At 37.2% G+C, this 25,915-nt stretch overlaps 1 non-coding gene across 1 annotated transcript; it reads right to left on the bottom strand.

Annotated features, from left to right (window-relative positions):
- Positions 1 to 3,893: 3,893 nt before the first annotated feature.
- On the bottom strand, positions 3,894 to 3,997 carry LOC149188504 (U6 spliceosomal RNA). The gene has a single exon (XR_016256592.1). It is a non-coding gene; the product is annotated as a U6 spliceosomal RNA (small nuclear RNA).
- Between the last annotated feature and the right edge of the window lie 21,918 nt (positions 3,998 to 25,915).

Genomic DNA, 25,915 nt, shown 5'->3' on the forward strand with positions numbered 1-25,915 from the left:
TAATTACAACTTTATATAAATGATGTTTGCTATATCTTTTTATTTTATTATTAAAAATCAGTAATACATTTGGTTGAATCTTCATTTCCTTGTATTTACCACTAAAATAAAAATCCACAATTTTATAGATTTGAAATTTTAACAAGTTTTTATTAATCAACAATTTATTATTATTATTATTATAAGATAATATAAAAAATCATTCATAATTGTAATTATAATTATAATTAATAACTAAATTCAAAATTAAATAAAATTCATAAAAATATTAATCTAAAAATAAGTAAAAATGTTAACCAAAATTCACTATAAGTTTTTTTTAATATTACTCCACTCTAAATTTTATATTACATTTTATATAATAATTTTCTTTCTCAATCTGTCTACTTCTATTATTATACAAAAAGATTCAAAAAGTTACAGCAAGGCCGTAGCCTTGAAAATCTTGCCATGAGATTGACAATTAGCCCAGCTGAACACCTTCCAAAATTGGTGGACTTCCATCTGTTACGTCTTCTCCTAAGACTCTAAATATTGCGAAACAGGGACAAGCTGAGACAAACAACCATTGCGCTGTTGTACAGCGCTGAAACAGGGACAAGCTGAGACAAACAACCATTGCGCTGTTGTACAGCGCTGAACAAGGACAAATAGACATAGATCCAAACAGTCGACATAGAGACATATAGACACATACTATGACCTGACACAGGCAGAATTGCGAGTTTCAAAAACAGAGTAATGCGCCTACTTCTTAGGCTGCCGAGAGCAGAGTGCCATACAAGATCAGTCGTCATCCGTAGTGTAGGGTTCCTCCACTACCCTGCACCCAAATTGCAAAAAGTCTTCTGAGTCTAAGTGAAGGACCACCGAGCCGATTGGGACTCCCTGAGCAGGTTCGCTTGGACCAGCAGGGGCAGCTTGAGTCACCAAGGAGGAGCTTCCCATGACCAGGCGTTGAGTATCAATTGGAGGCGTTGTCCCTTGTTCTGGCGGAATTGCCTGATGTGCTGCTGCCTGGCCGCTGAGATTTGCACAATTTTCAATAGTAACAGAGACTAAGAAAGTGGAATTGGCAAGAGTGCAGGGGATACGATAGCGGACTGTTGGATGCGTTGCATGCTCACATTCAACCAGCCTTCCACGCCCGTGACCTCTGCCTCTTCCAGCTCTGGAAACTTGAGGGCGATTTTGCTCAGGTGCCAACTCAACTGAGGAAGAGGGGGAGATGGGGGCAGACCTCTGTGTGGTGGCGCGTCCACGGGAGCCTCTACGTCTGCTGCCCATTCTAGGACGCTCTCTCGGCATTGCAATATACAGTGGATTGACCAGCGCACAAATACACGGAGGGGAGCAACTAACCAGAACGTGAGCCCGTTGAACTGGAGCTAAATTCTTGTGAAACACTCTCGAGTCTGAGACGGAGATGGACTTGGGCACAGAGAGTGAATGCCCCTGAGCTACCAACAGGACCGCAGAGGAGTGCGAAGTGGCAGCAGAGGGATGCGAAGAGGCCACCGAGGAATGCCAAGAAACCGCAGAGGAATGCGAGGAGGCCGCAGGAGCACAAACATTTTGAAGCGCCATTGCACAATTTACCAGGAGGTAGATGGAGGAGTAAACGAACCACATTAATAACCCTGCGTGAGACCAGCTCACTTGATCTGCACGGTTCCTCGTGGCGTGCATGGGCTGACACCTGCCCATGTGAAGCGCCACCTTCGTACCCTTACGCTGATTGAACACCCGCATCCGGGAACATTTTATATAATATTACTCCACTCTAAATTTTATATTACATTTTATATAATAACTTTCTTTATCTTATCCTCCTCATCTTCATCCTTATCCTTATTCTTACCATTATCTTAATATTTTTCATACTATCAATATTCTTAACTTTCCCATTGAACAAAATTGTAATAATCTTAAAATACTTATAAAAATCCAAATACTCATCATTATTCTTTTCTTTCATTCTTCCTCTCACAACCATCCGCATGCCACTCTTCTATTATATTTTGTATTATATTTTCCTTAAATCTAAGCTCAACTCACTCTCATATTACATCACAATAAAACATTACCCATATCTAAAAAATTCACTTAATTCTTATTAACGTTGTTAAAAGTGCTTTGAAATAAAACTGGTAGTTTAAGGAAGCAGAGGAGTTGCTCAGAAAGTTATGGAAATTCTGGCAAAGATATTCGTAAATCCAAGTTATAGTTGTCAAACTTCAAAATTTCAAGTGTCCTAGACGTTTTTGATGGTGCTGAATCCATTTTCACCATCAAAAACACATTCAAACGCTGTCTCTACAAGATTTTTTGAAACCCAGATTCCGACTACTTTACCTATCCAAGCCATTCCTCAACCTAGTTAGACGACTCGGCAATAAAATGGGGAGAAGTTTAACAAATACAGCTTCGACGAAATGAGATTCACGTGTTAGTTGACGTGGTCAATGGCAGGCAAGGTTCAAGCGTCCAATAATCTGGCAACTCGTATGTACGTAAGCGCCCAAAGATGGGTCACGAATCCTTCGTTCATGAACATTATCGCTTTCTTGTAATCTAGAATATTGAATGGGTGCTTCCTTGCTAAATTCAATGTACACTGCCACAATCCGGAACTCAAGTTGCAGAGCCTGAATCAACGCGTGGGCACCACCATATTGCGTGCACTTGGTAAAGCAACACAATCTGAAATACATAAATGTAAATTTGCTTTTTAATATTAAAAAACACACACATCAAAATTAGCTTTAAATCCAAAAATAGAAAGAATCGACCGCATAGAGTACAGTATGGCTTAAAATTGCTTTTGTTGGGTTAAGATATAAATTTGTTTTTTAACATTAAAAAAACACACACATCAAAATTAGTTTTAAATTTGAAAATGACAAAGAATCGACAGCTGAAAATGACAAAGAATCGACAGCATAGAGTATGGCTTAAAACCGCTTCTGTTTGGTTACGATCTAGTTGTTTTTTATGTAAGAAAATAAGTTAGAGGCCAAGACTAAAAAATAGACAGGAATGAAAGCCTGTCCCAATTATTCTAAATAGCATAGTTTTATTTTAGTGGTGAGTTAATTTTTATTGGGTGATCATTATCATTAACACTAATTTGACAACTAAATTATAATAGATTTTTTCAGTATATAAAAAACAAAACCACATTTTCTTCTGGAAAATAAAAAATCAATGAATTAGCTTCTTGAACAAGTTCTAAGTTGGAATCTCCATATAAAAATGAAGCCCCATTACTACCTGTCTCTGTATTGCTGCAGCTTCTTCGGAGGCCCCATTACTACCTGTCTCTGTATTGCTGCTGCTTCTTCAGAATTCATAGCATATGGGAGTGGAGCTGCACATTTAGTTAAGTAAACAATGGAGAGTAAACAGACTGGACATTACTATTATGTAGCCATTGGTGGGCATGGCAATGGCACTGGGCGAGGCCAAGAAAGGGTTGTGAGGCCTCTGCCGAGGCGAGGGAGTATTAAAAAGCAGATATTTGCTTCAATTGCCTCAAAATTTGGAAGGATGGGAGCAACTTTTGCAAAAAATGCCATGGCGGTTTCTTGCTGCAGTGCTGGAAAGGCCGCACCCATTCCCTCTGAGCAGGATTTATTGCGCTCTCTGAGCCACGAATTGCTGCGAAAGTCTCAAGGGTTTTGTCTTTTGACCGTTTTTTCGAGGAAAGAAGAACTATTGGCTCAGATACCACGCGCAAGAGACTCCGAGGGCTCGCTTGCTGTGGAATTGGAGATCATTGGTCTTCTGTCTGGCCAGGACCGGGCCGTTCATTTTGAATTAACTGGTTGAATCATTGCCTGTTAGTATTAGCAAGTACTAGTATGAAGATGAGGTTTTCCAAGTTTAATGAGGCAAATAAATAGATTTTTACATGTGTGCATATCATCCTTGCTCAGAGGATATGCTAATCTTCTCTGTATCGTTTTAATGAGTTAAATAAATAGGTTTTTCTATTTGTGCATATCATACTTGTTCAGAGGATGTATCGTTTTAATGAGTTAAATAAATAGGTTTTTCTATTTGTGCATATCATACTTGTTCAGAGGATATAGGTTTAATTTTATGGGATATTTTGTGAGAAATGAATGAATATCTGATTGTTGATAGATTTTTTTTAAATTATTAATAAAATTTATATGGTTTTAAAATGATGAGAAGTTTTAAATAGATTATTGTGTACAGTTAGCTGTGGGCTAGTTCATTTAGTCTTAAGATATAAAATATTATATAAATTGTGATATTTAAGATTTAAATTCTTTATAAATATTTACTTCACAAAAGAGATAAATATATATGATTTACTAAATAATATATATTTCAATTTATTAAACAATAACTATTGTGTTATAAGTGTATGTTGCTTGTGTAGTTTCTTCAAATGTATCAGATAAAATGGGAATAAATGGCCCTGAGCAAGTTTGACATGTAAAGAATTGGAAATGGTTTTTATTTATTTTTTCTTGCAGAATGGATACTCAGATAAAGTTGAATTTAAGCATGATTGAGAAATCTAATCTCAACTTTATCATTTTTTCTTTGTTGTTAAAACAATGCAGTTCTGCAAGCATATAGTTTTGATCGACTATGAAATTTTTTGAACACTTTTTCTTTGTAAAAAGAATGCACTTTTCCAAACATACAATTTCGAGCACCATGTATTTTTTTTAGTTCTGAGTTGAAATAAAAATGTAACTTTCTTAATACAGAATTTAATTTTGTTCGAGGGAAACAGTTTTACAGATATTTAGACAAAAGTTTGATAGCATTACTGAATGCCTTTGATATTAAAAATAGGCTTATAATATATTTAATAAGATATTTATTCATTGAAATTTTATTTCAGATTTTCATAATTATTATGAAAAGGAGTTGTTTATAATGTGATTTTTTAGAGATTTTGGTGACAGAATCTGGCTGAAGAAATTGAGGTTAAATCTTGATTTGCTGCAGCTAAAATGGTTTTTTAACTGCATATTTGGATTCAGCAGCCTGGAAAACGCTTGGGACACTTTGATTGTGCAGAAACTAGCTATCAAACTTGCGATTCCAATAAATTACTGTCAGATTTTAACAAAAAAACCCACCAAAAAAACTTCCAAAAAATCGCATTATAAACCACTGCCCTAGACTGGTTACCTGTTTACCATTCATAAATTTTTGTACTTTATATGCCGTGTGTATTTGACGAAATGCACCGAAATTAAATTCTGATTGTGGCCATTGCTTTACGGAGTTAAACGAAATGCAGCGTAAGTTTGTAAAGTCTAATTTGTCAGTTTAGTGGTGGGATAAAGTTCCTCGATCGTTGTAGTGTTAAAAAGTTTCTCGGCTTTATCTACAATCAGGGTTATTTCATTCCTAATATTTTCACACTTTACAAAATTATATGCGACTCTGTATTCACGAACCTTCTCACTCTAAAAAGAATAAAATAAAATATGTATTTCAAACTTGACTAGGAATGTGGGACATGGACTTGTGGTTTTCAATAAAGCACGGAATCATTTGTGGCAAGGACGAGAAGAAATTATTTTTGTGTACAATGTACATTTTGTTATGTTTTTATTTATTCTTTTTGTATTTGGTTTTAGTAGAAAAAGTTATATAAAGGTGGAGAAAAGCTCATTATGAATAAATGAAAAAGAAAATGAAGATATAGAAATTGAATATTTTTTTTTAGTAACTTAAGTTAAATTTATATATCAAAAAATTGAAATCAACATTTTAAAATCATGCCATCTAAATCACAATAACTTCAACATTTTAAAATCATTCAATTTAAATCACAATAAAATTAGGTTAGAAAATGCTAACTAAAAATAATTGCATAATATAAAGTTAGGGAGCGAGGCAACTAAGTGGCGTTGTGCAGGTGAAGGCGTCCAACCAGAAAGCGCGGTGGAGGTGTGGCCAATAAGCTAACTCAGGTGCGTATCAACAGTTCGTTGCATGCCGGCCACGTTTTTTTTGTTTCGCCTACTCTGACTTGAGCCATCTGGGAGCCGTTTAATCTGATTCAAGTCATCTCCATGAGCTTATGCCACGTTTCTGTCACGCCTGCGCTCTCATGACTCCCGGCTCTCGCCCTTCATATGCCATGATTCTTGTCGAATCCTAGTCTTTGCATGCTATTCGCTTAACTCAATTCATATTCCTCCGGTTGGCTCTTTGGCTGGGTTTCTTTTCCATGGTCTCTTCTTTTCGTTACAGAATTTGCCTCATGCAATTCTGCTTCTCGGATCTACTTTGTTTGTGCTGTTCCTTCGCTCTTTCTTTCTTCACTTGCACTATGCTCTCGGCTCGCCTGCGTCTCCAGGTTAGTAGTTCCTCAGTTTGAATCATTATGCTGCTTTTTGTTTCTTGTTATAAGAAGGCTTCTTAAAGGAAAGTTACCAGTTAGCTTTGAAGCAATTATACTCTGTTTAAATAGTGCAATATGAACATTGGCATGAATACTGTATTTGTGTAGAAATATAGAGAAAGGATAGACTGGTCTTGGAGTTAGAATAATTTAGCAAAAAAGTTTCATGCTCCTTTAAAGCATATGTTAGCATTCTTGTGGATCTCTCATGCCTGGAAAATCTTTTTTAAGTGGGACATGGTTATCGGTGCTCAAGGTTCAGAAGTATTTTGTTATTACAAAGCCTTGTTTGGATTTCCGATTTAAGTTAGGTCCCTGGTGGTGCGTCTGTGAGGTTTTCTGTTGCTGTATAGTTTGTCCAGAAGAGACTTCATGAAGTTTTGTTATGAATAACTTTGTAGTCTCACATTGAATTCTTCTGGTTTTTCCAGGCCGGATTTTTCTCGCCCGGGAGCCGGTTTATGACCAATAGTACGAGCCTTTATTTCATCCATCTGTCCAGGAATTTCTTGGGCAGAGTCAAGCCAAGTAAGTCTTGGATATTAAATTTCCATGGGATTGGGATCAGAGCCTCCGATTTAAGCATAGCCGCCATTTTTCAAAAATATTTGTGGTTGTCAGAGTCCAGCTCAGGATATAGTCATCGCTTTCAAATCTGATGGACAGATGGCCTAAAATTTAACACCTTATCTCCTTGAAAAAAGGACCGTTTTTTTCCCGAGGCTTCATCTATCAGTGCTGCAGTCGGAATTTAGAATTCTTATCCTTCCTTCTCCAGGTATCTTGTTCATAAATCTTTTGCTGCCATTGACCATAGTGTCCGTCATAGATTATTTTTGGATCTTGTGGTACTCATGAGCTAAGAGTTAGTTGGCAACATAAAGAATGGACCTACAATCTGACACATCTGCCATGGAGGCTATGATTCAAGCGGCCATCCAAGCGGAATCTGTCCACGGAAGCACCAAACTGTCAAGTGAATGGCAGTCCACCTTGGAGGAAATGTTGATTCACCCCGCGGACCCATAAGATGAATCGGAAGGGTTTGTCCGGTCAAAGGAAAAACCTTTTCGCCCTATCGACCAAATCGATAAAGAACATATAGAAAAGGCCCGGGAGGATGGATATTCTCAGAAAACTCAGAAACTTGTAAAGATTGCTCCCCCTCCCGATGCCATTAAAATAGATAGTTCCCACCTGGCAAAACGCATAGAAAGTCTCCAGGGTAATGCGCTGGTCGGTAGGTGGCATTTTCCGGAATTGGATGACTCGAAGATGAGAGTTTGGCTTGAACAGCAGTGGAAACCGTTAATAGGATATGTTCCTATTGTTGCCAGATTGCTAAAGGAATGGTATTGTTTTCATTTCCTAAATTCTAGTGACCTGGAAATCATTCTGAAGCATTAGTGGGTGTATAAAAGAAGTTTTCTGGCATTGCACAGATGGTATCTGGGCTATAACCCTTTAAAGAACATCCCATCTAACAACTTAATCTGGGTCAAGCTTCCTGGTCTGCCATTAGAATTATGGTCAAAAGAAACTTTAGCAGATATTGGCAATGCCATTGGGAGATGCGTTTATGTTGACCCATGGTGTTTAGGAGAGAAATATAAACGAGTTGCATGGATATTGATAGATAAAGCTTACAGAGGAGGATTTCTGGACCATATCGACATATACTAGAGGGAACAAAAAATTAGGCAAAGGCTGGATTTCTGGGGGGTGCCCTTTAGATGTTCAACTTGCCATCATACTGGGCATCTAATAAAAAATTGCTCTCGACGTCTTAATATTTTCCGAAAGCCCCACGGCTCCCACCAGTATGCGGCAAAGACCTTCAAAGTAAAATCGTCATTCCCGGAACAGGTGAAGTCCCCATCCTCAGAGAGTCAGTCTCCTATAGAGTCAGAGGATCCGGCAAAGTTTTATTCTGATACTCAACAACATCCTTATCTGCAGCACAAAACCCCTATTCCCGTGCAGCCTATATCGCCATCTATGCCACCCTTGGAGCCAACCCCAGACTACGAGACTCCTAATCCAACAATATCTCCTTCTATGCCCCCTTTGGAGCCAGCCTCTGATCATCAGGTTCCAAATCCTCCACCGATCCTGCATCCCTATAAAAATTTCAATAAGGAAGTCCACATCATTCACTCCTCCTCGTCTACCCCAATAAAGAATATTTCTTCCCCCGGTAAAGGAAAAGAAATCATGTTATCAGCCACCCCTGCAAATTCTCCAACGTCTTCCCCTACAAATTCTATAGGCAGCGATTTGGATTATTTATTGAGCAAGAAATCTTTGGAGCTCAAGGCTCTCACTATTCATAAACCTGGAATCCAAAAATCACCGCAAATAAGTCCAAACTCCGCGAGTAATTTTACGGTGAGGAGAAAAAACAACAGGGGAAGTAGGCATTTCAGGGGGAGAGGTGAAGGCGCAGGCAGAGGAACCCGTAATTTGTCTCTTATATATGTTCCTATCATTGACATGACAGAAGGAAGGCCTCTTAGAGTAAGCATGGCCGAAAAGTCGCCAAAATGAATTTCATAATCTCCATGAACATAAGGGGTCTGGGGGCAGACCAAAAATTGTTGGCATTAAAGGATTTCTTTCTCTCTGCAAGCCCCAAAATTATTCTTATCCAGGAAACTATGCACGCCTCTTCTATAGCAATCTCATACTTCAGGAAGATGTTTCCTTCTTGGCATATTTCTGCTTTGGAAGCCAACGGCCTTTCGGGGGGGGGGGGGGGGGGTTGGTGGTCTTGTGGGATCTGAACTGGATCAAGGCAAAAACATATAGCTGTTTGGAGGGAATTTTGATCTCGGCGCATATGAGGGGACACAATTTTCCAATAAACATATTGAATGTATATGATCCCTACAAGAATAGACTGTAATTATGGGAGAAGCTTTTTGCCTCTGAAATTTTTGATGTTGAATATTTATTGATTGCAGGGGACCTAAATGTCACTCTTAATATGGAGGAAATATGGGGCATCAACAAGAAGAAGGACCCCCTTGTTGAAAAATAAAAAATGATTTTCTGTTGAGGAGGAATTATATTGACATTTTCCCTTCCCAAATGTGCCCGACATGGGAGAATGGAAGAATTGAAAATGCTTACATAGCTAAGAGACTTGATAGATTTATTCTTCACGCCAGTTTGATTGACAAGATGGGCATGCCTTTCTCATCGATTGAGAATGTTTTCATTTCGGATCATAGACCTATTTTATTAGGTTGGAAGGAAAAGGGCTTCAGGAAAGGATACTGTTTCAAATTCAACAAAACAATCCTGGAAGATCTAGCTTTCAACGACCTTATAAAGAAAACATGGAGTGAGATGGTGTCCTCAAATCCCTTTCCGGTTTTGATGACTTTCAGAGATAAAATGGATCACATGCGAAAGGTGGTGAAAGACTGGCAATTTAAGAAAAGGCAATCCAACAGAATTGATCTTCGGAAAATTCAAAAAGAATTGGACAGTGCTTCGGAGGCCATGAATGCTCATTGCCTATCCTTTAAAGAGAGAAGTCACATAAAGGAGCTTCAAAAGAGAAAAATTAAAATTTTAGAACATGAGGAATCTTTTTGGAGATTGAAAAGTAGGGCGATATGGCTTAAAGAAGGGGATAAGAATACAATTTTTTTCCATAAATTTGCTAACTCCAGGCGAGAGAAGAATTCCATATGGAAAATTAGTGATGGAAGAGGTGGTTTTCTATATTCTCAACAGGAAATAACAAATGAGGCAGTGAATTTTTTTGCAAATCAGTATAAAAGATCTGAAGAATGTAGCTTTCAGGATATTATGTGGGGCATTGAAGTGTTTCCTCAGATGTTTGATGAGGATATAAATGACCAAATCTTTCAGCCAGTAACTGAGGAGGAGTTGCTAAAGTCAATGAAGTCCTTTAAGAGAGATAAGTGTCCAGGGCCGGATGGCTGGACTATAGAGTTCTTCATTCACTTTTTCGACATTATTAAAGCTGATCTGTTAAAAATGGTAGAAGCTTCCAAGATATCAGGCAGTATCAACCAGAAGACATCCTCCACAAACATAGCGCTCATTCCAAAGAAAGAAAATGCAGAGTCCTTCGGGGACTTTCGACCGATCTCACTGTGCAATATTTCTTACAAAATTATCTCAAAGATCATTGCAGAAAGAATTAAAGCAACTCTGTCAAAATGCTTATCAAAAGACCAGCACGCCTTTTTACAAGGAAGAAACATCCTGGACGCGGTTGCAAATACACAAGAAGGTCTTTTTTCCATTCACTCCAAAAAAAGGGATGCAATCATTCTCAAGATTGATCTTCGTAAGGCATATGATTGCCTTGACTAGGGATTCATAAGATGTTTACTTGCAAAGGTTGGCTTAAGAGCTAGGATGATAAATTGGATCATGGCCTGCGTGGAGAAGGTGAATTATGCGATCATCATTAATGGAATCCCATCTCCTTTTTTCTCAGCTTACAGAGGACTACGTCAAGGCTGTCCTCTTTCACCGCTCCTATTCATTTTGGCTATGAATTCTCTTAGCCTACATAGCAATAAGGCTGTAAGGGAAAACAGGTGTCAGCCGCTAAAAATTTGCAGGAACATCTTGAACTCACATAACTGATTTGTTGATGATATTATAATGTTTGGAATTCTATGCAGATTTACTTGGTTATGTTTTTACAAAATCCTTTTCAATTTCCAGAAGGCAACAGGATTACGGATAAACAGTGCAAAGTCGGTCATCTTCCACAATGATATCTGCCAGGAAGAGGTTGAATGGTTATCGACTCTTTTTGGTATGGAGGCACAACCTATCAGTCATGGAATTAAATATTTGGGCTTTCAGTTAAAAGCAAATGGATATTCAAAGGTGGACTGGCAATGGATTCCAGATAGATATTATAAGAGGATATCTGTATGGGAGTATAGATGCCTTTCGCTGGCAGGAAGGGTGACCCTGGTGCAATCTGTGCTAAACCAGCTAGCAGTTTATTGGTCTCATTTATTTTTTCTTCCAGCGAGCATTATTCAGTCAATGAACAAGCTTACTGCTAATTTTATTTGGGGTGGTCAAACAGGCAAAAGGAAATATCACCTTTTGAAATTGGCCAATATCTCTTTACTGAAGAGCATGGGAGGATGAGGCCTCTTAGATTTGAGGACTTTCGGAAAGGCTATGTTATGTAGGTCCCTGTGGAGAGTGATATATGAAGAAGGGCCATGGAGAAACATAATTCAAAAGAAATATTTGGGTAAAAAGGATATATCTTTCTGGTTCAGAAATGGAAGGATTGGCTCTCCTTCTGGCTCTTCAATATGGTTAAGCCTTCGCAAGATCGAAAGTTATTTCCTGGAGAACTTAGTCTGGCGTTTTCAATCTGGCAAAAAGATTCTTATTGGAAAAGACCAATTTTTGAGCGGAGATGAGGTGATTGAGTTTCCTGAACCTTTATTGATTTTCCTCCACATAAAAGGATATTTTTATTGGGACAGTTTAATTGCTGGTTGGCAGGGTCCAGTTCCTATCTGGAAGGAAGCCAGATGCATGGGCATGCAAGGTGATATCGCTCTGCAATGGGATCTCATCAGAACACATCTCAGAAATTGTGGAATTTTTCACTCAGAGAATCATGACAGTCTCATATGGAGAAACTCGAAAGGGATGAACTCTATTCGAGTCAAAGACATATACCAGAATTTGAGCGGTCTAAAGCAAGCTCCTCTCAGCCCTTCCTTTGCACTCATTTTTTGGAAATTTGGTTGCCCCTCCAAAATGATTTTATTTTCATGGCTGTCTTTTCATAATAGAAATCTCTCTTGGGAGAATTTAAGGAAGAGAGGATGGCAGGGTCCTGGCATTTGCCCCATTTGCAAGTCAGCAGAGGAAAACAATTTCCATCTATTTCTTAACTGCAATAAATCTCAGCAACTTTGGAAATCTCTGGAGGATTGCTATAAAATATAACATATGTTTCATGTGTCGATTAGTGATGCGTTTCTATGGTGCAGTAAGCAAAAGGAGTCATGGAGAACAGTTTTCATTATCACCATTTGGCTCATATGGAAGTGGCGCAACAGTTTCATCTTCAATGGCAAATCAATCCCATTTCTGGATATTTTCTCAAATATTAATTCTGTCTATGAATCTATCCCGCAGAAGCCTCCCAAGCAAATGAATAAGGTATGCACGGAGCCCCCCCGGGGAACTTTCTCTTTTGCCTAGAGCTTTCTTCGTTGGTGCCGAACAGAATGGAATATGTGGCTGTGGGGTGCATATTCTTGCAAACTTAAACTGTCACTTCCTCATACACTCGAATGGGGGAAAGGGCTCCAACAGTAAAGCTAAGGCTATGGCCCTAGCTGGTCTCCTAAGTTTTTGTCTCTTCCTTAATTTACAAAATGTCTCTATCTTTGGAGACTCAAAAGTTATTGTGGATTATGTCTTTGGGAAAAATAACATTCTCAAGCCCCAGCTGGAAGGATGGTTAGACAGGATAAGGTTCTTGTGGAGAAGATCAGAGGGAGGCTATATTTATCATATCAATAGGGCACTCAAGCAGCAAGCAGATTTTCTATCTAAAAAGGGTCTTCAGGTGGCTCCAGGCTTATGGTTTTTGCAGGTGGCGGACGAGGGGAAATTCCTTTCCATTCAGGAATTCTCTCCTCCAGATTTCTAGTTCGCTTTATGGTTCCTTTGATCTATTGGTTTTTAATTATGGACTCCTATCTGTGGGTTTTATTTTCATATGATGCTGGTTTTCGTTTTTGTGGCTGCAGGATTCTCCTTCTGTGCCTCATCAATGCCTTTTGAAGATTTTGTTGATGGCTGTCAGTGTGGTTATTTTGCTGATTTCAGGGCATTATATTGCCTTTCTTTGATTATCTTCTCCATGACATTTTATGTTTCAGATCTATAGGGTCTATATGCTTTTTGAACAAAAGGAATAGCACTATATGGGCTATATGGGTCAGATAAACTCCATATGAATGTACAATCATACTTGTTTACATTTCTTATATAAATATATCATGCTTTTTTGTCTTGAAAAAAAAATCTTTCGTGCAAAGCTAAATGTGATTTAGCAGAGGTCGTTATACAATTAATGTTATCTATCGTTTTTCTTCTTCTACCAAAGTCCATTATTAAGAAGTTAGCATTATACCGTTATATATATATATATATATCTATATATATATATATATATATATATATATATATATATATATATATATATATATATATATATATATATATATATATAGATATATATGCAATATTATAATGAAATCTCAAAAATACTTTAATATATTAGTTATTTATATTTAATATGCATATGTTTATATCTAATATAAATATATGTTTTGTAGTTTATTATTAGTCCTAGTCTAGTCAAGGCTTATAATGCGGTCAAATTGTGTTGATTGTATTTTTGGATAATGTTTAATATTTGTAATTTTGTATAAATTTAAAAATAATTTTCGACTTTTTGGTAAATGTTATTTCCAATTTTTGATTGGTTTTGGGATAATGCTTAGTATTTGTAATTTTGTATAAATTTAAAAATAATTTTCGACTTTTTGGTAAATATTATTTCCAATTTTCGATTGGCTAAGGAAGCTGTGATGTTTACATAATTCCCCTAGCGGAAGGCATTTTATTTTTCGTTTTTCTAATGCCTCACAATTCATTTTAAAATTAAAATAAAAGTAATTTTGTGAGTGTTCATTGCGTTGGTGATGTTTTGACACTGTTATGTTAACGCTTTGCTCAATGATGCGAGAATTGATGCGGTTGCAAAACACTGTTATGTTTGTGTTCTTTTCAATGATGTGAGAGTTGATGTGGTTGTAGGTTGTTTGCAGAGAAGGGAACAAATGTCGTTTTTATTTTATTTTGCTTGATTGTGTGGAGGACAAAGTATGTGAAGGAGAGCTGGGGTTCTTTGCATAGTAAGTGTTATGATACCGATGAACGATGTGGTAATTGGCACAGTTTCATTGTGTGCAATGTTTACTGTTCGAAGGACAAAGTATATGTAGAAGAATTGTAGTCTTTTGGATAGATAGGGGTGCTAGATAAAGTGTGTGTTGTGCGGTAAAATGAATGTGCGATAGGCTTTGTATTTTTTAATTATTATTTAGGAACGTTTGTTTACAAGTATGAAAGTAGCTATGCAAAGGTAGGTGCTTGGAGGTATCGTGTGCAGGGTTTAGATTGTCAATGACTAATCAAAGGGTGTTATAGGGTGCGGAAGTCGTTGTGCGAACAAAAATGTGCGAGGCTGGTTACATAGACGGGGATGCTAAATAAACTATGTGCTTTGTATTTTTTAATTATTATTTAGGAAAGTTTTTTGTAAGTATGGAAGTAGCTCTTTGAAGGTGCGTGTGCAAAACTAGCTGCTCAAAGGTATCGTGTGCAAAGTTTTGAATGTCAATGACTGATTAAAGGGCATTATTCAGTGCGGGAGTAGAAACGCGAAGGTAGTTGCATAGACGAGGGTGCTAAATAAACTGTGTTGTGTGGTAAAATGAACGTGTAGAAGGATTTTTTTTTTAATTATTATTTAGGAACTTTTTTTGCAAGTACGGAAATAGTTGTGCGAAGGTAGCTACTTGGAGGTATTGTGTGTGGGGTTTCGAATGTAAATGACTGATCAGAGAGCATTATCGAGTGTGGGAAAGTTTTGTGCAAAGTTTTCTAGGATAATGAATATATAATGTCTTTTTTAATTCTTATTTAAGGATGTATTTCAGAGCGTATAATTATTAATTAATATTAATTTCCATGTGTGGAGGATAGAGTATGCGCAGGAGAGTTGAGGTCCTTTGCATAGTGAATAGTGTGATATGGATGAACGATGCGGTAATTGGTGCAATTTCGTTGTGCGAAATGTTTACGATATGGAAAAAAGAGTATATGCGGGAGAACCAGGGTCTTTTGCGTAGACGGGGGTGCTAAATAAACTATATTTTCAATCCGTGTGAAGGAAAAGTATGTGTGATAAAACAAATGTGTGGGAGGCTTTATTTTTTTTAGTTATTATTTGGGAACGTTTTTCGCTACTATGAAGGTGTTAGGTCCCTGTACTATTATTATAACCCCTTATTGTTATTAGTACAACCCCCTTATTATATTATTGTTCCCATGTAGTCCCCATATTGTTATTATTGTGCCCCATAGAAGCCCACTATTATTATTATTGTGCCCTTACATTATTATTGTTATGTCGGCTCTGATTATATTATGACCCCTTAGACTCCTATATATAGAAAGGAGGTCTTGTCATTTGTATCATCCAAGAATTGCTCATTTGTGTAATGTAAAGGAGGTTCCCCCCTCAAAGAGACTTATTTCTAAGGCATTCATCTATCTTTTCTATCTTTTTGTGAGCTGGTCTTATAACATTTGGTATCAGAGCTTTGGATTCAAGGGTTTCGTTGCTCCAAATAGGTCATTGTGGCATTTTCGCTATAACTTTTTTGCTACGAAGTTTCAAAAGCTAAAAAAAAAACCAATTTGAGAAGAGATTGGTCTGCACCTTGGGTCCGAATTTCAGATCTTGTCTCCCTGTATTTTTGGAGATATTATTTGAAGCAGTTAGGGTTTTAGCAGGCTCCAGAATTTCATCGCAAACAGGTCATCGTGGAATTTTCGCTATACTATTTTTTCTACAAAGGTTCGGATTCTGAAATTATTTGAGCCGAAATCTTGGTGAAGCTTGGGTCCAAATCTCATATCTTTTCTCGCTATATTTTCGGAGATATAATCTAAGGAAGTTAGGGTTTCTGTAGACTCCCGAATTACATTCTAAACAGGTGACCTTGGGAAAATTGTCATAAATTTATCTCTGAGAAACGAATTGAAATTTCGTAAGAAGTTATAGAAAGAGGACAGACTGTAGTTTTCTGTGTATATTTTTCAGATCCGAAGGTTGAAACAGTGACACGTGGCACGTCGTACAAGTTCACTCTACTAAAACATTATATAATCAGGTTATTTTAGGAGATTGCGAATAATTCTTTCTTGGAGAATCAAATTCTGATAAGACTTGTGGGGTTAGAAAGAGGACTCAGAGGGCTACTGCAGGACACAATTTCAGAACTTGGAGATCTGAAATTACCGAGTTACAGTCGTTTCAATATCAAGCTCCTAAAATCAAGAAAAGGCGATATGAGGAAGTTTGATGGCAAGGATCCAGTAAATTGGATACTACAGATGGAGCAATATTTTGATCTACATGAGGTTCAACTGTTACAAAAGGTACATATTGCATCTTTATATTTAGAACCAAATCAATTTTTATGGTATAAAGGTCTTTGTTCTTGTAAAGCACTTGTCACTTGGTCAATTTTCACGGAAGAAATGATAGCACATTATGAGGATACAAAGAGTAACACCTTCTTTAGCCAATTGATAAATCTCGAACAAAAAGGTTCAATGGCAGAGCACATTGGGGACTTTCAAAACATGAATATAAAGGTAAATGATATTCTAGAGAAGCAAAGGGTTGATGTCTTCATAGGGACTTTAAAGGATAACATTCAACATGAGGTTCGTCTTTGGGAATCTGATTAATTCGAGAAGGCATTCAGGTTGGCAAGAAAAATTGAAAGCGAAATTATGGAAACAAGGAATCCCATCACTCACGACTATAATTATGGAAGTGTTTTTTCTCCTAGCCTTCCACAACTTACATGATTTACACGGCAACAATTGGAAGAAAAAATAGAAAAAGGGCTTTGTTACAATTGTGATAGAAAATACACTAAAGGTCATAAGTGTGTTGAGAAGAAATTATTTGTTGGGTCACTATAATACTAGTGATTACCCCATTACTATTGTAGTTATACCCCTTATTAATATTTTTATGCGCCTATTGCCCCCATATTGTTATTACTGTGCCCCATAGAATCCCTCTATTGTTATTTTTGTGGCTTTATATTATTATTGTTAGGTTGGCTGGATTATATTGTGACTCCTTAGACTTCTATATATAGAAAGGAGGTTTTTCCATTTGAATCATCCAAGAATTGTTCATTTATGTAATGTAAAGGAGGTTTCCCCCTCGAAGAGGCTGAATTCTAAGGCATTGATCTATCTTTTCTTGAGCTAGTTTCATAAAATTTGGTATCGGAGCTTTGGATTCTAGGGTTTCGCTGCTCCAAACAGGTCATCGTGGCACATTCGCTATAACTTTTTTTCTGTCACGTTTCAGAAGTTGCAAAAAAAACCCATTTGAGATGAAATCGCGCTGAACCTTGGGTTCGAATGTCAGAGCTTTTTGCATGATATTTGTGGAGATATGATCTAAGGAAGTTTGTCTTTTTGTAGACTCCTGAATTAGATTCAAAACAGGTATTCTGGGGCAAATCGTCATAACTTTCTCTCTGGGGATCGGATTGAAATTTCATAAGAAGGTACAGAAAGAGGACAGACTTTAGTTTTTTGTATGCATGTTTTAGATCCAAAGGTCGAAATAGTGACTCGTGGCACATCGTACAAGTTCGCTCTACTAAACTAGTCTATAAGCGAGTCACTGTGGGAGATTTCACATAACTCTTCCTTGGAGAATCCAATTTGGGTCAGAATTGTGGCATTAGAAAGAGGACACAAAGGGCTAATACAGATCACAAATTTAGAACTAGATGATTGGAAAGTACAGAGATACATCAGAGGAAATATCGAGCTCCTACAAAGTGAAAAAAGGTGTGTAGATTTTCTTAAATTTTTGCTTAAGCTTGGTTTGAAAATTTATTTTGAAGGAATTCAAAGGGCATAGTAGAGAATTATTATCGGTAACTAATGCCCCGAGGAAAGAAAATGCAAACACCTAGTAAGGAACCTGAAAGCTCTAGCATGACTCATGAAGAAGAGGAAGAAATGCAACATGATATATCAAAATTACAAGACCAAGTGCAACAACTGTCCCTTGCACAAAAAGGAACAAAATCTAAGATGGATGGTTTAAAGAAAGATGTAGAAGCTAAGATGGATGGTTTAAAGAAAGGTGTAGAAGCTAATATGGATTGTTTAAAGAAAGGCGTAGAAGCTAAGATGATTGACGTGGAAGCAAAGATGGATGATTTGAAGACAGACATGGACGAATTGAATATAAATATGAATAAGTTGCTACAAGAAATGGTCCCTAAGGAAACTCATGATGAGAACAAAATAAATGTTAATCATGATTCCATAGATGCTAATGTTGGATCGAAGACTCACCATATTCCAAAAATCGATATGAGGAAGTTTGATGGCAAGGATCCTGCCACATGGATATTACAGATGGAGCAATTCTTCGATCTCAATAATGTGCAAAATACACAAAAGGTACGTATGGAAACTTTATATTTGGAACCAAATCAGTTTGTATGGTATCAATGGCTTTGCTCTCATAAACCATTTATCACTTGGGCAATTTTTACGGAAGAATTGATAGCACATTATGAGGATACAAAAAGCAACACTTTTTTTAGCCAATTGATAAGTCTCAAACAAAAGGGTTCAATAATGGAGCACATTGAGGAGTTCCAAAAATTGAACATAAGGGTAAAAGATATTCCAGAGGAGCATAGGATTGATGTGTTCATAGGGTCTTTAAAGGATAATATCCAACATGATGTTTGCCTTTGGGAACCTGATTCATTAGAGAAGGCATTCAGGTTAGCAAGAAAAATGGAAAGCAAAATTATGGCAACCAGGAAGCATACCACTCACAACTATAAAGACGGAAGTGTTGTTGCCCCTAGTCTTCCACAACCTATAAGGTTGACACCACAAAAATTGGAAGAAAAAAGAGCAAAAGGGCTTTGTTACAGTTGTGATAGCAAATACACTAAAGGTCATAAGTGTGCTGAGAAGAAATTATTCTACATAGATTGTGAAGAGGAAGAAGAAAAGGAGCAAGAAAGGTCAAAAGAAGAGGATATACTCCAGGAACAAAGCCTAGATGAAAAACAAATAAATCCGACCATATCTTGTAATGCATTGGAGGGAATTACCACTCCTCAAACCATCAAGATAGAAGGACAAATCAAGAAGAAAAAGGTAATAGTGTTGATTGATTCAGGAAGCACCCACAATTTTATTCATTGTAAGGTAGCAAAAGAATTGAATTGCTTCCTATATCCAGCACCAGAGTGTCAAGTGATGATTGCAAATGGAGGAACAATAAATTGCTCTAGAAAGTGCCATAATATCAAGCTATCCATGGGAGAATATGTATTGACTAGCCCAATGCTTTCCATTCCAATGGGAGGTGCTGATGTTGTACTAGGAGTCCAATGGCTACAATCCCTGGGTACAATAGCTTTTAATTTTCAAGAACTTTTCATCAAATTTTCTACGGAAGGAAAGGAAGTTGAATTAAGGGGTATTGCAGGGAAACAAGGAAAGATAATCAGCTCTAATGGTATGACAAAGCTTCTAAAAAAGGAGCAAAGAGGTGTAATTGCACAATTATGTTCGCTAGATGTTTCCACATCGGAATCATCTATTTCTCCAGATCTCCAAAAAGTCCTGGACAATCATTCCAAGGTATTTGAGACTCCCAAAGGTCTCCCACCTATGTGTGATCATGATCATGCTATTCATCTGATTCCAGGAAGTGTTCCTCCAAACATCAGGCCGTACAGATATCCCTATGTCCAAAAGAGTGAAATTGAACGTATGGTTGCAGAAATGCTAGAGGCTGGTATAATTCAACCGAGTCAAAGTTCTTTCTCTGCTCCAGTAGTATTGGTGCACAAGAAGGATGGATCATGGCGCATGTGTCCGGATTATAGGGAGCTCAACAAGCTCACTATTAAAGATAAGTTCCCCATTCCTGTCATTGATGAATTACTGGATGAATTGCATGGATCAATTTACTTCACCAAGTTGGATCTTCGTTCAGGATATCATCAAATCAGAATGAAGACTGAAGACATTCCAAAAACAACATTTAGAACTCATGAGGGTCATTATGAATTTTTGGTCATGCCTTTTGGCCTTACCAATGCACCTTCAACATTTCAAGGTTTGATGAATTCAATTTTCAAACCATTCCTTAGAAAATTTGTGTTAGTATTTTTTGATGATATACTAATCTACAACAAGTCTTGGAAGGATCATGTTGAACATGTTGACAAGGTGCTACAACTATTGAAGGAGAAACAATTATATGCAAAAAGATCCAAATGTTTCTTTGGAGTCCAGGAGGTGGAATATTTGGGTCATATTGTATCTCATGAAGGAGTTAAGGTAGACCCTAGCAAAATTAAAGCCATTAAGGAATGGAAAATCCCCACATCCATAAAGCATCTGCGAGGATTTCTCGGGTTGACAGGGTATTATCGCAAGTTTGTTAAGAATTATGGGAGAATAGCAGCACCTCTAACAACATTATTGAAGAAAGATGCATTTTCATGGACTCCGGAAGCAACAAAGGCCTTTGAACATCTTAAAGAGGCAATGTGCCAAGCACCGGTCTTAGCTACATCGGACTTCACAAAAACCTTTATTGTGGAATGTGATGCTTCAGGAAATGGAATTGGTGCTGTTTTAATGCAAGATGAAAGACCCATTGCTTTTGAAAGTCGTCCAATCAAGGGAAAGTTTTTAAGCAAAGCTATTTATGAGAAGGAAATGTTGGCAATACTCCATGCACTTAAGAAATGGCGACCCTACCTAATGGGAAGACACTTCAAGGTAAAAACGGATCATGATAGCCTTAAATACTTTTTAGAACAAAGATTATCCTCTGAAGAGCAACAAAAGTGGGTCACAAAGATGTTGGGTTATGACTTTGAAATCATCTACAAAAAAGGGAAGCAAAATGTGGTGGCAGATGCACTCTCAAGAAAGGATGAGGATGTGGAAGCATTGTTGTGTGCCATTTCTATTATCCAACCAGATTGGATAAACGAAGCAAGGGAGGAATGGAAGAATGACGAAGAAGTGTGGGCACTTATTCGAAAGTTACAACAAGATTCCAGTACGTCTGATACATTTAGCTGGAAAAATGATTCGTTATGGTACAAAGATCGCTTATACCTCTGTAAGAATTCCCAGCTAAAACAAAAGATTCTTATGGAATTGCACACTTCTCCCTTAGGAGGGCACTCAGGATTTTTAAAAACTTACCACAGGGTTAAGAAGGAATTTTTTTGGGATGGCCTTAAATCAGATATTCAAAAGTTTGTGGCTGAATGTTTGGTTTGCCAACAAAATAAAGTTGAAACAATTAAGACACCTGGTCTATTACAACCTTTATCCATTCCAAGCCAACGTTGGGAGGAGGTTTCAATGGATTTTATCACAGGTTTACCCAAGTCTGAGGGAAAGAGTGTCATCATGGTGGTAGTTGACAGACTTACCAAGTATGCACACTTTTGTGCATTATCACATCCATTTAAAGCCAGTACAGTTTCTACTGCATTTATGGAAACAATTCAAAAGCTACATGGAAACCCAAAGATTATTGTAAGTGACAGAGATCCCATTTTCACTGGAAATTTTTGGACATAATTATTTTCTTGTCTTGGTACTCAGTTAGCTCATAGCTCATCTTATCATCCTCAATCTGATGGGCAAACTGAGATAGTAAAATTTTTTTTGGAAGGATATCTTCGTTGCTTTGTATCTGATAAACAGACACAATGGGTCAAATGGTTGCCTCTGGCTGAATGGTGGTATAACACTTCCTTCCATACAAAAACAAAAATGACCCCATTTATGGCACTTTATGGGTACCAACCACCATCCATCACATCATATTTAAGAGAAAATTCTAAGTTTCAGGCAGTGGAACATCACATCGAACATCAAAAACAAGTCCTCCAACTCTTAAAGGATAAACTTGTGTTGGCACAGAATAGAATGAAACAACAGGCAGATCAACATTGCAGTGAAAGAAGTTTTGATGTAGGTGATTGGGTATTCCTACGGCTACAACCATATAAGAAAATGTCCCTCAAGCAAGCTAAGAAGGATAATAAATTATCACCAAAGTATTATGGTTCGTACAAGGTGTTGCAAAAGATTGGTACTATGGCATACAAATTGGAGCTTCCTGCAGCTTCTCGATTGCACCCAGTTTTCCATGTTTCATGTTTAAAGAAGGTTATAGGCGACAAGCTCCCAGTTCAAACAATATTTCCAGAACTTGACGAGGAAGGAAAAATTATATTGGAACCGGAAGCAGTCACAAAAACAAGAACTTGACAGCTACGAAATCGTTCAATTTCAGAGTATCTTATCAAGTGGAAGAACTTATTCGCTGAAGATTCCACATGGGAGGATGAGAATTTTATGCAGAAGTATCCAGAACTACTCAAGCGTTGAGGACAACACTTTTTGAAGGAGAGGGGCATGTTGGGTCCCTATAATACTAGTGATTACCCCATTACTATTGTAGTTATACCCCTTATTAATATTGTTGTGCCCTTATTGCCCCCATATTGTTATTACTATGCCCCATAGAATCCCTCTATATTATTATTGTTAGGTCGGCTGGATTATATTGTGACTCCTTAGACTCCTATATATATAAAGAAGGTTTTGTCATTTGAATCATCCAAGAATTGTTCATTTATGTAATGTAAAGGAGGTTTCCCCCTCGAAGAGGCTGAATTTTAAGGCATTGATCTATCTTTTCTTGAGCTGGTTTCATAACATTATTTTACATAGATTATGAAGAGGAGGAAGAAAAGGATCAAGAAACATCAAAAGAAGAGGATATACACCAGGAATCAACCCCAGAGAAAGAAGAAATGAATCTGACCATATCTTGTAAAGCATTGGCAAGAATTACCACTCCTCAAACTCGCAAGATAGAAGGACGTATTAAGAAGAAAAAGGTTCAAGAAGTGAAAGATCACATCAATAAAGAAGAAATGGATCCGACTATATCTTGTAATGCATTGGCTGGAATTACCACTCCTCAAACTATCAAGATAGAAGGACATATCAAGAAGAAAAATGTTCAAGAAGTGAAAGACCACATCGAGCATCAAGAAATGAATCCAACCATATCTTGTAATGCATTGGAAGAAATTATGACTCCTCAAACTCTCAGGATAGAAGGACATATCAAGAAGAAAAAGATTAAAGCAGTGAAAGACCACATCGAGCATCAACAACAAGTTATCCAACTTTTAAAGGATAACACCAGTTTGGTGCAGAATTGAATGAAACAACGAGTAGATCAACATCGCAGTGAAAGAAGTTTTGATGTAGGCGATTGGGTATTTTTACGGCTACATCTCAAGAAATCTATTTATGAGAAGGAAATGTTGGCAATACTACATGCACTTAAGAAATGGTGACCTTACCTAATGGGAAGACACTTCAAGGTAAAAATGGAGCATGATAGTCTTAAATACTTTTTATAACAAATATTATCTTTAGATGAACAGAAAAAATGGGTCACAAATATGTTGGGTTATGACTTTGAAATCATCTACGAAAAAGGGAAGCAAAATGTTGTTGCAGATGCACTCTCAAGAAAGGATGAGGTTGTGGAAGCATTGTTTTGTGCTATTTCTATTATCCAATTAGATTGGATAAACGAAGCAAGGGATGCAAGTAAGAAGGATGAAGAAGTGTGGCCACTCATTCAAAAGTTGTAGAAGATCCCAGTTCAAACAATATTTCCAGAACTTGACCAGGAAGGAAAAATAATATTGGATCCTAGAGCAGTCACAGAAATAAGAACCCGACAGCTATGGAATCGATCAATTTCAGAGTATCTCATCAAGTGGAAGAACTTACCCGCTGAAGATTCCACATGGGAGGACAATAATTTTATACAGAAGCATCAAGAACTACTCAAGCGTTGAGGACAACACTTTTTGAAGGAGAGGGGCATGCTAGGTCCCTATACTACTAGTATAACCCATTATTGTTAATAGTACAACCCCCTTATTATATTGTTTTCCCTATGTAGTCCCCATATTGTTATTATTGTGCCCCATAGAAGCCCATTATTGTTATTATTTGTGCCCTTACATTATTATTGTTATGTCGGCTCTGATTATATTATGACCCCTTAGACTCCTATATATAGAAAGGAGGTCTTGTCATTTGTATCATCCAAGAATTATTCATTTGTGTAATGTAAAGGAGGTTTCCCCCTCGAAGAGGCTTATTTCTAAGGCATTCATCTATCTTTTCTATCTTTTTGTGAGTTGGTCTCATAATAGGAGGTAGTTGTACGTAGGTGGTTGTGTGAAGCAAGTTGTTGATGTGGCTGCAGTACACTATTATGTTAATGTTTTATTCAATGATGCAAGAATTCATGTGGTTGTAGATTAGGCTTTGTCTTTTATTATTATTATTATTATTATTATTATTATTTAGGAACATTTTTTGCAACTGCGAAAGAGACTGTGCAGAGATGGTTATGCGAAGCTGCGTGGTCGAAGGTATCATCTGCAGAGTTTTGAATGTCAGTGACTGATCAAAGGGCATTATTGGGTGCTGAAGTAGTTGTCCGAACGAAGTTGTGCGAAGGTGGTTGTGCATGTGCAGATGTTATGCAAAAGTTTTGTGCAACGTTTGCTAGGATAAGAAATATACATTTTTTTTTAATTCTTATTTAGGTACATATTTCATAACATATAATCATTGATTAATATTAGTTTCAACCGTCAATGACTGAAGGTGATATTGAGTGTGGAAGTAGTTGTGTCGAGATGGTTGTGCGTGTGTGGAGGTTATTGCAAAACAAATGCATGTGCGGAATTTGTGCGGAATGCGCAGGATGCATAAGTGCATACAATGAAATCTTAAAAGCCTTTTGCACACAATGAACTGTGTTGGTCAGAGATAGCATGTGGAAAGAACAAATTCTTATTGCCATAATATATGGGACCCACGTTTATTAATATCATTTTCAAATTTCAATGGCTGATGGAATGGGCATTGTCGAGTCTAGATGTGGTTGTGCATAGATGCACTTGGTTTGCGGTTTCGCATATATGCATTTGTCTTATGTTTAAAGTGCACGAAAATCATGTTTCTAGATTTGATGTTTTCGTGCTTATGTAGTTTTATGAATGTGCTAGCAGATGTGTAGTTGGTGAATTGAATGCTGAGATGACTTGTATTTATCTACAACTATGTTTCTATTAATCAAGAGGACAAACATCGAGAAAATGAAAAATATGGATGGTGGTTTTATCTTTGTAGCATGTTTCGAACGCAAAATAGTGGCAGCTGGTGATTTCTAGGGAAATAAGACTGCAAATATTTGAAATAGCTAGTATAGTAAGGGGAAAAACACTATTTGCAATGATAGACAAAACAGTGGGGCATGTAACGTTTTCTCTTTGAAAATTGTGTTTAAGAGCTTGGAGTATTGTCCAAGCTTTTGTTGCCTTACGAAAACTCTTATCTTTAAATCTGAGCTTGGATGATAGAAACAATGCAGGGATACATAAGCTATATATTATTACAATCTTCTAAACTGATTTTCCTACTCGCTTTTGGAAATGCTGCAAGTTTTTTGTTCATCAA

This window comes from Pinus tabuliformis, chromosome 3_1 (genome assembly GCF_031772625.1).
Source record: "Pinus tabuliformis cultivar Carrire ecotype Pingquan chromosome 3_1, CPIR1, whole genome shotgun sequence".
Taxonomy (NCBI): domain Eukaryota; kingdom Viridiplantae; phylum Streptophyta; class Pinopsida; order Pinales; family Pinaceae; genus Pinus; species Pinus tabuliformis.